We start from the raw sequence: 12,064 nt of genomic DNA, 5'->3' as shown, positions 1-12,064 counted from the left end.
TTAACTCTATACACTGGTTCACTGCAATACACCATAAACAGACCTGCCGGGGGGCAGCGAAGGGCAGTGTCAGGGCCGTCACAGGCTCACTGAGCTGGAGTGACAGTCAGGCCCTCAGTCTTTTCCCTCGGAGGGTCTCGGACCGAGAGTGAGGGAAGGGTGATAATTACCAAACCATTGGTCCTGATCCAATAAAGCTTTTACAGGTAAGTATCCAACTACAATCTAATTTGATAGGTCACCCCTCTCACTGCTACAGTGACTGCTCACATGCCTCAGACACGCAGGTATGATCACCAACCAAGTACGCTTGCACGCCAGTCAAACCTCAATTACTCTCAAGCATCCATATTTCATTTGTGCACCAAATCACACCTCAGGATTCCTTAAACACTCAACAAAATCGCACCATGTGTCTGTCATTCTTCTCACCGATTATACTCCTGTGCACATGACACCCTACTCTTGTGCTCTTGGCCCTTGGGTGTAGCACACAGCACTCTACTGGACCACACAAGCTATTGTGGAGGCTCCCCAGATGTAAGTGGGTCACTGACATCACAGTGGAAAGTTTAACTGTTCTAGAACCTCCCTGTCTCTAATCAGTGCACACATGGGCTGTATCCAACAGATCCCCTCCTTGATGGGTTCTGGGCCTTGTGTATAGATCCTATCACATCAATATAAGTAGGCTTCCTCTTAGCTCAACGCCAAGATGGGCAACACCTGGCGGAGGGTGACCTAGGACAGCGCTGTCTTCAAGACCCACAGCTCTCCTGATGTTGCATCCGCATGGTACATTTGTTTAGTAATTCAAGTCCATATGCTGCAGCAATTCCAGGTAAGTCAGGGTGTGTCATATCCATTCATTCCTCTTTCACTAATGCTTTCATTCTCTTAGAGTTTGTCAGAAACACCACATCCCAATCCTGCAGATTAACATTATAACTTCACATATGACCAATATTACTATGGAGTGTAACATCAAATTTAAAACCTGTTGCTATGGGAGACCATCCCAGGAGTCGCTCCCACCACGTGTCTCCCCCTAGTTTTTCAGCTTCATTCAAAATTTTCATAATTTCTTCATTAGCGTGGGAAACAGAACTTCTAGGCATGCTGTATCGACACAAACACATTCCTTATCCAATTGGTACACTAGAGAATAGTTTCCTTCTTGAATAGTTGAGATCTGGTAGTCACATAGGGCTACATCAGGTTTTAGACGCACAGATTCCCTACGCATATTGTGCTTGGGGCATAAAAATCCCAAATTCTTTTGTGTAGTGCACTCACTCATAGCCTGCCATGATCCATTTTTATAACTGGTCCAGACCTCAGAGTGGGCATGGGTATGAATCCATTGATCCTTAAGCCCAGCACTGCTATGGGAAACATCTCAATGATTTCCTGTGCTGTTATCACTGTCAATATAGAACTTGATATTGTCCTAGGTTGTGGATTATAAGTGAAATGTATTAATTTCAACCAGGCTAGGAGAGAAGCCTCCATTTCAGTAGCGTGCTCTATCAAAATTTCCTTATTTTGAGAGGTATTATTCCTGTGTACCCTTGCCTCAGTGTATGCTGACTGACCCCTTGCCTCCATCCTTGTGCTAACGAAGTATCATTCTGTAACTGAGAGAGTGATTTTAACAGTATGAGGTGATCTATGTCATTAAGCTCTTGCCATTTAGGAAGAAGCTTAGTGGTAAATCATTCTTGCAGGGTAATCTTGGGAGAGATCTGAAGTCAATGGGACCTGAATCTGTCGTATTTCTTGGGATACACTTGCTAGTTTGTTCGCTGTAGTCTAGCCTAAGATTGACTTGCCTTAGAGCTTGCACAGGTTCTGCAATGGATATTTGGCTACTACCAAACTTAACTTGCACTATATCTGCTGTTTTGACCACCTGAGTCAGTACAGCGTGTAGACCTGGAAATGTTTGACACTTGTCCCAGTGTTATCTGCCACCATTCTGACATATTCTCAAACGTAGTAAACTCCATAAACCCAAAGTAAGTCTGGATAAATGTTCTTAACACAGTGCTTCACTGTTTTATGGTGTTTGGTCCACTTGGTCTCTACTTTGTTTGGACCATGTGTTAACTCCTGGATTGCCAAACTCTCCTTCATCGGGGATTGCAGTGTAATTGTACATTTTAGGTCTCATGGATTTTTGATAGCTCACTTAAATTTGATACGTTTGTCCCATGAAAGTCATCTTTGGCATGTAGCATGCAAGTTCCACAAAAACCCAATTCCTGTCTTCGGGGTGTTGAATTGTAATGTCCTTGTGGCAGGGCACTGGTGATGCCTGCCACTTTAAGACCTAAGCCAAGCAGCCAGCAGGTGCCTGATTACAGCACCCATTTTAGATTCAGGGCTGCCTATATAAGCAGAGCATTTTGCTGCTGGCTGAGGTGGTAGCAACATTGCCTGGCTGTAAGGTTGCTGGTATCATTCTGGAGGTAAAGGAAGCGCTGTAGGGGATGGCTAGGAGGCGCCTGGTCCTGGGCATGACCTAAAACTGCACCATGCTGGGAGTGGGTGGCTTGGTGGGGCTCTTAGTGGTGTGGGAGCCTCCAGAAAATGCCAGGCCAGTTATCACCCTGGTGAAAGGCAAGGAGAGAAGCTTTAACCCTAGTCCTCACTTTCAGGTGAGTCATGCAACTTTGGCGGTAGTGGGCCAGACATGACTGATGCCACCTGAGCCTTGTGGGGTGCAAGACCCCGAGGAGTGAGGCAGTTGGGGCCAGGCATAGCTATTGCCACCTGAGCCCTATAGGGTGCAAGACCCTGAGGAGGGAGAGTGGGGGGCAGGTATGGCTGTAGCCACCTGACCCCTGTGGGGTGTAGGACCCTGAAGAAAGGTAGTTGGGCCCAGGCACAGCTACGGCCACCTAAACCCACCAGAGAGGGATGCCCCAGAACCCTCAGTGAGGCGGCCAGAGATGTGGAGCCCCAGTGAGGGGGCTGTGTGGAGCCCCAGTGAGGGGGTGGAGATGAGCCCCAGTGAAGGAGGGGAAAATCAGAGGGCTGAGAGCCCAGTATGCCCCAGAAGGGGCCAGAGCAACTTAGACCCGGTCAGGTAGTTGGCTGGCCACTACCCCAGTGAGGGTCACGGGAGAGGCCCAAAAGATGGTATGTCTGCCACCCAAGGTACAAACTAGATAAAGCCTATGGCCTAAGGGACTTGCTCCAAGAGGGAGCAAGGCAAAATAAGTTGTTGATGCATGAAAGAGACCCTGTGAGAGGGTGGAGTGTGAGAGGCCCTAGTGAGAGGAGGGCGGTATGAATGTGTGTGTGACTGAGGCCTAAGCTTGGTCCAGCAGTAGGCCGGGAGCAATGTGTCATCCGGATGCCATCTGCAAGGCATGGGCTGCAGTGTAGGGGAGGTATGGAGCCAAAGATGGCACCCCCTGGCATCGGGGCAAGAAGGGGCAGCCTCCCACCTTAATTAACATCTTAATTTCTTAAGAACAAGGCATGGCAGGAAAATCAGGTGGGTGGCATGCCCAAAAGCAAGTGGGGAGGGAACCTAGCACTGTGGCCAGGTGGGGAGTCCCACTTTGCCACAATCCTACTCCCTGGATGGAAATTAAATAAACAGTCCCTAATCTCTTATTCCAGCAGACTGTTTTGTATTCCATCCACCATCAGCCTCAAATTGACATTGTGGCTCTGCGGGGCAGCCATGCTGCAAGTCCACAGCCTGACTGGCCAAACATCTAATTAACAAAAACATCCTCTTCTGGACAGTCCACCTGATAGGTGGTGACGACTGTCATTCCTGTTGGTATCATAATCTCTGGGATACCCAATTGTGTAATATTCAATCCAGAGTGTTGTACCATAGACCACAGGCTCAGATTTCATTGCAGTCACGAGGATCTCTGGTTCATCTGGCCTTGATGTCTGAGATATCATCACATTCATGGATGCCTTTTCCTGGATTGTAGTCACAGTGGGCTTCTCTGTTCATTGCCAAGCTGATAACTACTGGCTGCTGCCTCCTTGTTGCTGCCACATTATCAGGCACATCTCCAGGATGATCACCATCACTATAGTTGTGTGCATTTTTTTTTCCTGGTAAACCAAATAACAAAAGTCATATCAAACTGTTTCTTTATTCATTGCTCCTTCCACTCCTTTAGTTGGGATGAGTGAAACCATTTTTAAAATCTTTCTTATTGTGCTTTATTTCCAGCATATAGACTGTGGGGCTAGCTTTGTCCATGATATGAACAGGACCTAACCATAGAGGCGAAAAAACGTGCTTTCACTCTGAAAAAGCTCTGTACATCACATGGTCCCCAGTCTCCCATGCAACAAGGTCTTTTTGGCGGATGGAGTCCTTGTCCATCTGGGTTTTGTTTACACCCAGTGTATGCACTACATGGATTTGTACATGTTTGATCTTTTCCATCAGGTCCTTTACCCAGGACTTGGTCAGAACCTTGGGCTGCCAATTGTTTAGGACATCTAGGTCTACCCACCATCTCTTGGGTAGCCTCAAGTTTCTTCTGGTCATAGCCAAATGAGGCATTATCCCATGGCTAGCCGTAGACCCTCTCAAAGCCATAAGGATGAGGGGCAGCCTCGCATCCCAATCAGTCCTATATGCATTAACCATTTTGTGCAATGCATTCTTAATTGTCCTATTCTCTTGATGAGGCCTGAACTCTGAGGGTGCCCAGGTAGATGCAGCCTCTGCTTTATGCTAAAGGCCTGGCACACCTCTTGTACCACTTGCCCCACAAATGCGGCCCCTGATGACCATTGAGGACACTTAGAGTTCCCCAATGTGAAAACACTTGCTCTACTAAGATTCTTGCAGTTGTTTTGGCTGTACAATTGCAGGTAGGTATTGTTTCTACCCATTTTGTGAAGCAGTCAATTATTGCTAAACAATATACATTCCCCCTTTTGCTCTTTGGAAGGGGTCCTATGAAATCAACCTGGATTTGTGACCCCTTGACCTTTTGGTGTCATAGTGCCCCTTTCTGGATTATGTGGTCTAGGTTATTTGATATGCATAGCAGACAATTCTGTATGAAATTACTAACATCTTTTTGCAGTCCTGGCTACCATCCCAAACTCTCAAGCCTATTCACGGTTTTTTCAACATCAAAGTGCCCTTGGTCGTGTACTAATGCTATGAAGTCAGTTCTAACTGACTCAGGGACCATCCATACTGATGGCTCTTCACCCTTCCTGGTGAGGATGAGACCTGTTGGCTGTTGCCACACCTTCCAGTCCCTTAATTTTCCAATTTTTGTTAAATTTTGTATTTCCAAGTCCTGGCATTGGAGTTCAATTAAATCAACCATGTCAGGCAGGGACGGACTCACTTTGCACACAGGGTTAATCTCACCTGCGTGTGGCATCTGCCACAAAGGTCCAATCCTGGGCCCCTCCTTGGCTAAAATATCCACCTGCTTGTTACAATAGGCTTCCAATTAATCTTGTTTTTGATGGGCCTTTACATATTTTCAAAGGGCTATTCTGCTTTTGGCCCAGTTCAACTATATATTCAAGTAATTTCTCATATTGCACAGGTTTCCCATCAGATGTCCGCATGCACCTCCAGAACCAAACTGGAAGCCAATCTAATATGGCTCAGACCACCCAGTCTGAATTGCTGTACTAGATACAGGACTCGGATTTGGATAGATTTTCGAACACCGTTGCGATGGCCGTTATCTCAGCAGCCTGTGCCGAATGAGGTCTACACTGGCCTATTATTTTCTGGGCAATTTCCTCCTTTGTGGTCACTTGTATGGCAGCAAAATTAGTCATGGGTCAACCTTCACTGTAAAAACAACTGCCATCCACAAACCAAATCATGTCAGCTTCCTGCAACACTTGTTCGTTTAGTTGAGGCCCTTCCTTAAAAATACCTTTTAGAGGTTCTGAGCATACCTCAGCTCTTGGGCACTCATGCTCACTACCTGTAATTACCAGGTCATAAGATGCCACAGGTGCGTTAGGAACAGTTTCCCATGTGATGTTCTGGCTGGACAGGACAATCGTCCAGTGTGCCATATGCGGATCTGAGACCCCTGCATCTCTGGCTTTTCCCGAGACTCCAAGTTTAGCTGGCAAGTGTGTCGATCTTAATACTACTAGGGACATACCTATCAAATAGTCTCAATGACCGAAGGCCCAAACTAAAGCCAAACCTCCTGTTCACCTGGATTAAAATTCCTTTCAACCTCAGATAATGCCCTATTCCCTTATGCTACTGGTTTCCTAGTTGTTCCCAACTGTTTGTACAAGATAGCTCTGACATAAACATGGGTGGTAGATGGCTCCAAGTAAAATGGTTTTCCCATCTACGGTAAGCCGGCGCAAGAGCTTGGACCACGGCTCTCTTTAACACTAAGGCTTGTTTCTGTTTCTGGCCCCACTGCCAAGGAACTCCTTTTCTTAGAAGTATATACAATGGCACAGCAACACTAGCGAAATTCTCACAGGAAACCTATTAAATCCAAAAATGACCATTGGCTGCTATGATTGGTGGGTGCAGACAAATCGCATATTTAATTTAACTCTTTGTACATCTGAACTATGTCCATCATTCAAGTTTCAAACCTAAACACTACATGCTTTTTTGGCACATTTGAGCCTTCTTCGGGTTCACCTTAAAGCCCATTTGTTCTATAATACCCAGTACCATCCTCGTCCTGTCCGTGCATTCCTCCCTTGATGCTGCAGTTACCAGGATGTTGCTGACATAGGAGATGACATTTCCTTTGTCACTCTGGCAACCATTCCCACATCCCTGCTATGCATCGGTGGCAGTGTGACGGGCTGTTACGATACCCTTGAAATAGCCTAGTGAAAGTGACTTGTTTGGAACAGAACATAAAAGCAAATTTATACCAGTGATTAGGGTTTACAGGAATTGCAAAGAAGGTATTGGTGAAATCAAGTACTGTGAACCAAGTCACCCCATGGGTGACACTCACCAGCACCTCTGGGTATTTGGCCACAATAGGTGCCAGGGCTGGAGTGCTTCGGTTTAATTGCTGGTAGTCTACCATCAACTACCAAGTCACTCTGTCAGCCTTCATCACTGGCCATATCGGGCTGTTTACCATATTGTGGGTCTCTATCAACTGACATCATCAACACTCCCTGCTCCACAAAGGCCTCAGTCATTTCCTGGATACCTGGCTTCGTGTCCTGAGGAAACCTGTATTGCCACTGTGGCCTTGGGTCCTCTTCTTTCACCTCCACACAGGCCTTGATTTCCACCCTCCCCGCAATTGAAGCTTGTGTGTTGCCCACACCTGCTTAAAATTTAATGCCAACATCTTTATATCCCCTTCCCACTCTGGGAAGGTCAACACCTCTGCAGCCTTCACAGCCTGTGTCAGGTCGGGATGACCATCATTTGATTTGGGCTTCCTGTAATCCTGAGGACTTTATTAGGAAAATCCACAAGCATTCCCCATTCCTGCATAATATTGTTACCCAAGATTCCCGCTTCACCCAATTTGAACAAGTTGAAACAGAACTCTCCAATTTGGGATCCAATCTTTGCCCTTCTTGAACTAGCGAACCCTACTTTCTGTTCCAAGCTGTCAAAGCCTTCTAACGTGATGTCTTGAACTGGTATGCACTTAGGCAACAGTTCTCTCATTACTGATCAAACTGTATACAGCACCTGCCACAGCACTCCCTTATTAAAATAAACCCCAAACCCAAAACAATAGGACATCCCCAGCTATTGTAATGCATTGGTGCCAAATTATATTCAGTAAGCTGGGAACCAGGGCGTGGGGGGCTATCTCAGTCAGAACTTTGACTGTCTGCCTTTGGAGGTGGGGGCAGACTTCTGTTGTCTTTGCCATTAGAACCATTCTGCTTTTTATGCTCAGTGAGTAGCTCTAGCAGTCAGATGGTAGGAAGGCCATGGATAACCTCCCAACTGGTATATTTCAACAATTCCTTCCATACTGAATCTCTGAAGTCTGAACAAGAGGGATGAAACTCCCATTTCTCATTCTTTTGATAACCTTTATTGCCTGTTTCCATCTCTCTGGGATGCACTTTGCTACTCTAGGCTTTCCTGACATCCCTATTTCTGGCTGGCGGCTGCTGCTTAAATCTGTTGGACTTTCTCACAGCACTAACGTGCGACTGCTGTCCCTGCAGCACTCTCACTGCCTGTGCTGTCACCCATGTCATCAAAATACACTCAGTCCTAAACACCTTTTCTTTCTGGTATGAACTTTCTGGCGACACCAACGCCACCTTTCCTTGTCTCACTTCCAGAACCCTGCTTGTTGCTAGCTTGGTTCAAAATTTCATCTAAAGGAGCATTTTTAATGTCACTTCCTAAGTAAGTTTTCAGCTGAGCCGTGAAATCCTTAACTAATGGGTGCTTAAATTCAGGCACATCAAAGTCATATCTGCCCTGATTCATCCTTACTAGATCTGCGGCCCTGAACAATAATGTTTTCCTTTCCATATAGGCCTCGGGGAGCTCCCCATTCACCTGTTTTTCATTATGAAACAGCACAATGGCTGGCTCCATTGGAAAGAATAACTTTAAAATTTCATCTCTAATAACTGTGCTGTTTGGGGCTTGTTTATTCCTGATGGCCAAAGGTAATGCTGTGAAATCCTTGCTTTCCATACATTCTTGTACAATCTCCACTAAATCAGCCAACACGTAACTAGCACTCTCCCCTATCATGGCCATTTTGGTCAACTACACAACAGCATTATCCTTTTGAAGTGGCCCAATCTGTTTCCCTGCTGCTCTAACCTGTTTGGGCATAAAAGGGATGATGGCCACCTCCACCCTATTACCTCCCCCCTTACCCCTGGCCTAACCACCTCTTTGAATCGAATGGGGGCCACTGACACCCTCTCCTCTGGAGCAGCAGGTGCACTAGGCTGCACTTTCAATACAGTCTTCCTGCTTTTCAAGCTAAAGCTGCTGTCGCATGAGGAACTTAAATTGTTGAAGCACTCTGTCTCCTTCCTCGACCCTGCATGGGCCCAATACCCTCTTTTGTACACTCTCAGCTGCCCCTTTAATTCAGCCACATTCTTTTCATAAGTTTGAAGCTGGCCTTTCAAGTCCGAAATCCTTCTCTCACAGATAATGGCACTCTGGCATTTCCTGTGTAATAACAGCAGCACACTCTTGACAACTCCTGTATGTGCTGCTCTCGCATTATGCGGAATGCAGCTTCCAAACCTTTCGCTTCTTGTCTCCAATGGTCTTTTGCATCTGCCTCTAATCCAATCTCCTTTTTAGCCACCTCTAAAGCTTCCTTAAGCTCTGTGATTTCCTTAGCGTCCCTCCAGGCAGAGCCCTGCAGAGCTTGGACCTCTGCCTGTTGGCGTTCATTGTCATCCTGCCTACATTGTTCAAGCACTATGATTTTATCCCTTAGGGTTTTTACCAAATCTGTCTCTTTCCTAGCTTTGTCAGCCAATTCTCGCACACATGTAAACAACCCAAGTGGCTGCTTTAATATCAGCTTTCACGTTCCTTTTCTTGTTGCTGAACCGTGCCTGTCAACTCTCGCATAATTTTTCATACACCAATTCGTTATCCATCAACTCATTCTCTTTCCAAAATATTAATTGGCAGGGAACTGCCAGGCATGTTTGTTCCTGAAGCAGGGTTCCACCCACTCCTCGAAAACCTCAGTAGCACTTTTCCTTGGACCTCTGGCCACTGTAGCTGAGCCGTCCGTTTCAACTGCAGCTTTGCCGGGCATGGCTCAGACAACAAAAGTGCTTGCTAGATTAAAATGGTGCATCCTGCTTCTCTGTCTCTCTCTGTGACTGGGTACAACTTACTCCTGTGAGTCACTCCAAAAACATATATAAAATCCAATAAACAAAACAAACCAGTGTACTCCCCAAAAGATCTCAGCACAAATACCCTGTGTGTGGTGGCCCCTGCTCAGGTCAAATGTCCCCCGGACTGCCACACCACAATACAATCCTAGCACAAAAGTCCAAATTACAGAAATAACAGATTAACCCCATGCCCACCCAAGGACACCACCTTTCAGATTGGATACCACTGGGTGTCCTGGACACTGACCACCTATGAGAAATCTAAGGTGTGGAGGGTTGTTAGGCCTCCTCAGACAGCCAGGGCCTTTCATGTGTTATCTCTGTTAGGGGTGGATTTGGGGGTCAGGGATATACATAGAGCTACCAGCCCTATAAATACACAGAGGCTCCAATAAAGTTCAAAAGTATATTATAAACTCGCCATCGCAACAAAAACAAGATTAAGAGTAGGAAATGTACATAACATCAAGCATTAACTCTATACACTGGTTCACTGCAATACACCATAAACAGACCTGCCGGGGGGCAGCGAAGGGCAGTGTCAGGGCCTTCACAGGCTCACTGAGCTGGAGTGACAGTCAGGCCCTCAGTCTTTTCCCTCGGAGGGTCTCGGACCGAGAGTGAGGGAAGGGTGATAATTACCAAACCATTGGTCCTGATCCAATAAAGCTTTTACAGGTAAGTATCCAACTACAATCTAATTTGATAGGTCACCCCTCTCACTGCTACAGTGACTGCTCACATGCCTCAGACACGCAGGTATGATCACCAACCAAGTACGCTTGCACGCCAGTCAAACCTCAATTACTCTCAAGCATCCATATTTCATTTGTGCACCAAATCACACCTCAGGATTCCTTAAACACTCAACAAAATCGCACCATGTGTCTGTCATTCTTCTCACCGATAATACTCCTGTGCTCATGACACCCTACTCTTGTGCTCTTGGCCCTTGGGTGTAGCACACAGCACTCTACTGGACCACACAAGCTATTGTGGAGGCTCCCCAGATGTAAGTGGGTCACTGACATCACAGTGGAAAGTTTAACTGTTCTAGAACCTCCCTGTGCGCACATGCTCAGGAGGGATCTTGTGTTACGGGCTGTATCCAACACCCTACTCCTGTGCTCTTGGCACTCAGATGTAATACACAGCACTCTACTGGACCACACAAGCTACTGCACAAGCTCCCCAGATGTAAGTGGCTCACTGACACCATTAAGGTGGAAAGTTCAGCTATTCTAGAACCTTCCCATCTCTAATCGGTGTGTGCATGCTCAGGAGAGATCTCATGTTACAGACCGCATCCAACAATATATGCTCTAACACGGCTACTCTACAGTGATGTCCCTGTGCCAGATCCAACATGGTTCATAATACAAGTAAACATTAAAGCTTAAACTATGCCAAGCTATAATTAAAGTGGTAGGATTGTTATATTTAAGAAGAAAATGTACATAAACTTATTTAAAAATCAGTCTCATAGCTGATGAAAGGGCAGCACTGAAAGTTTAAATTAACCCTAAAGAGCTGTTAAAAGTAAGGAATGTGTCCTCGCAGCGAAGGTAATAAATTTTGGGTTTCGGTACAGAGTTTGTAAATTCTACCTTGCTTTGAGAATCCACATTTAAAATGAAGTCTCAAAGTAAAAAACAAAACCAAGGTCAGACTGAGAGAAATTGATTGCTTATGAGGTTCTGCAACATGTTTCAAGGGTCTGCAATATGCAACAACAGGAAATGAGAGAACAGTGGGTTTTTATACTGCAGAGCTAGTATGAGCAAAAAACGCCACACATTTTAAATGTGTATGTAATAGAAGAGTTTTTAGCACGTGTGTAAAATAATATTTTCCTGAAAAATTTCCGCCTTGTCGACAGCCCAGGCTACAGAGGTTTTGGGGCAGCTGAAAAGGTGAGGGAAATGTAACAAAAAGATTACTTCTACAATCTAAAAATGTGTATATGCCTCATTAATACACTGCAACATTGTCAATATTCCAATGTGCCTTGAGTGGTGCTTGAACAACTTAGAAGAGCAGCTCCTGATGTGACTCAGTCTTCTTTGCATATTGGTAATTAGTCACTAATGGAGGCCTGAAGAATGCAGTGACTTTGATAAAGGCACATGCTGAATTTGTGCTCAGCCTATTGCCTGACACCTGGATCTGGTTTCTGAATTGCCTGCATCTGGCCTGTGGCATGGGGGATCAGCAGAAAGCAGCTCGGCTT

This window comes from Crocodylus siamensis, chromosome 10, assembly GCF_052110815.1.
Source record: "Crocodylus siamensis isolate JL-2025a chromosome 10, ASM5211081v1, whole genome shotgun sequence".
Classification (NCBI taxonomy): Eukaryota; Metazoa; Chordata; order Crocodylia; family Crocodylidae; genus Crocodylus; species Crocodylus siamensis.
This window is presented reverse-complemented; position numbering follows the sequence as displayed.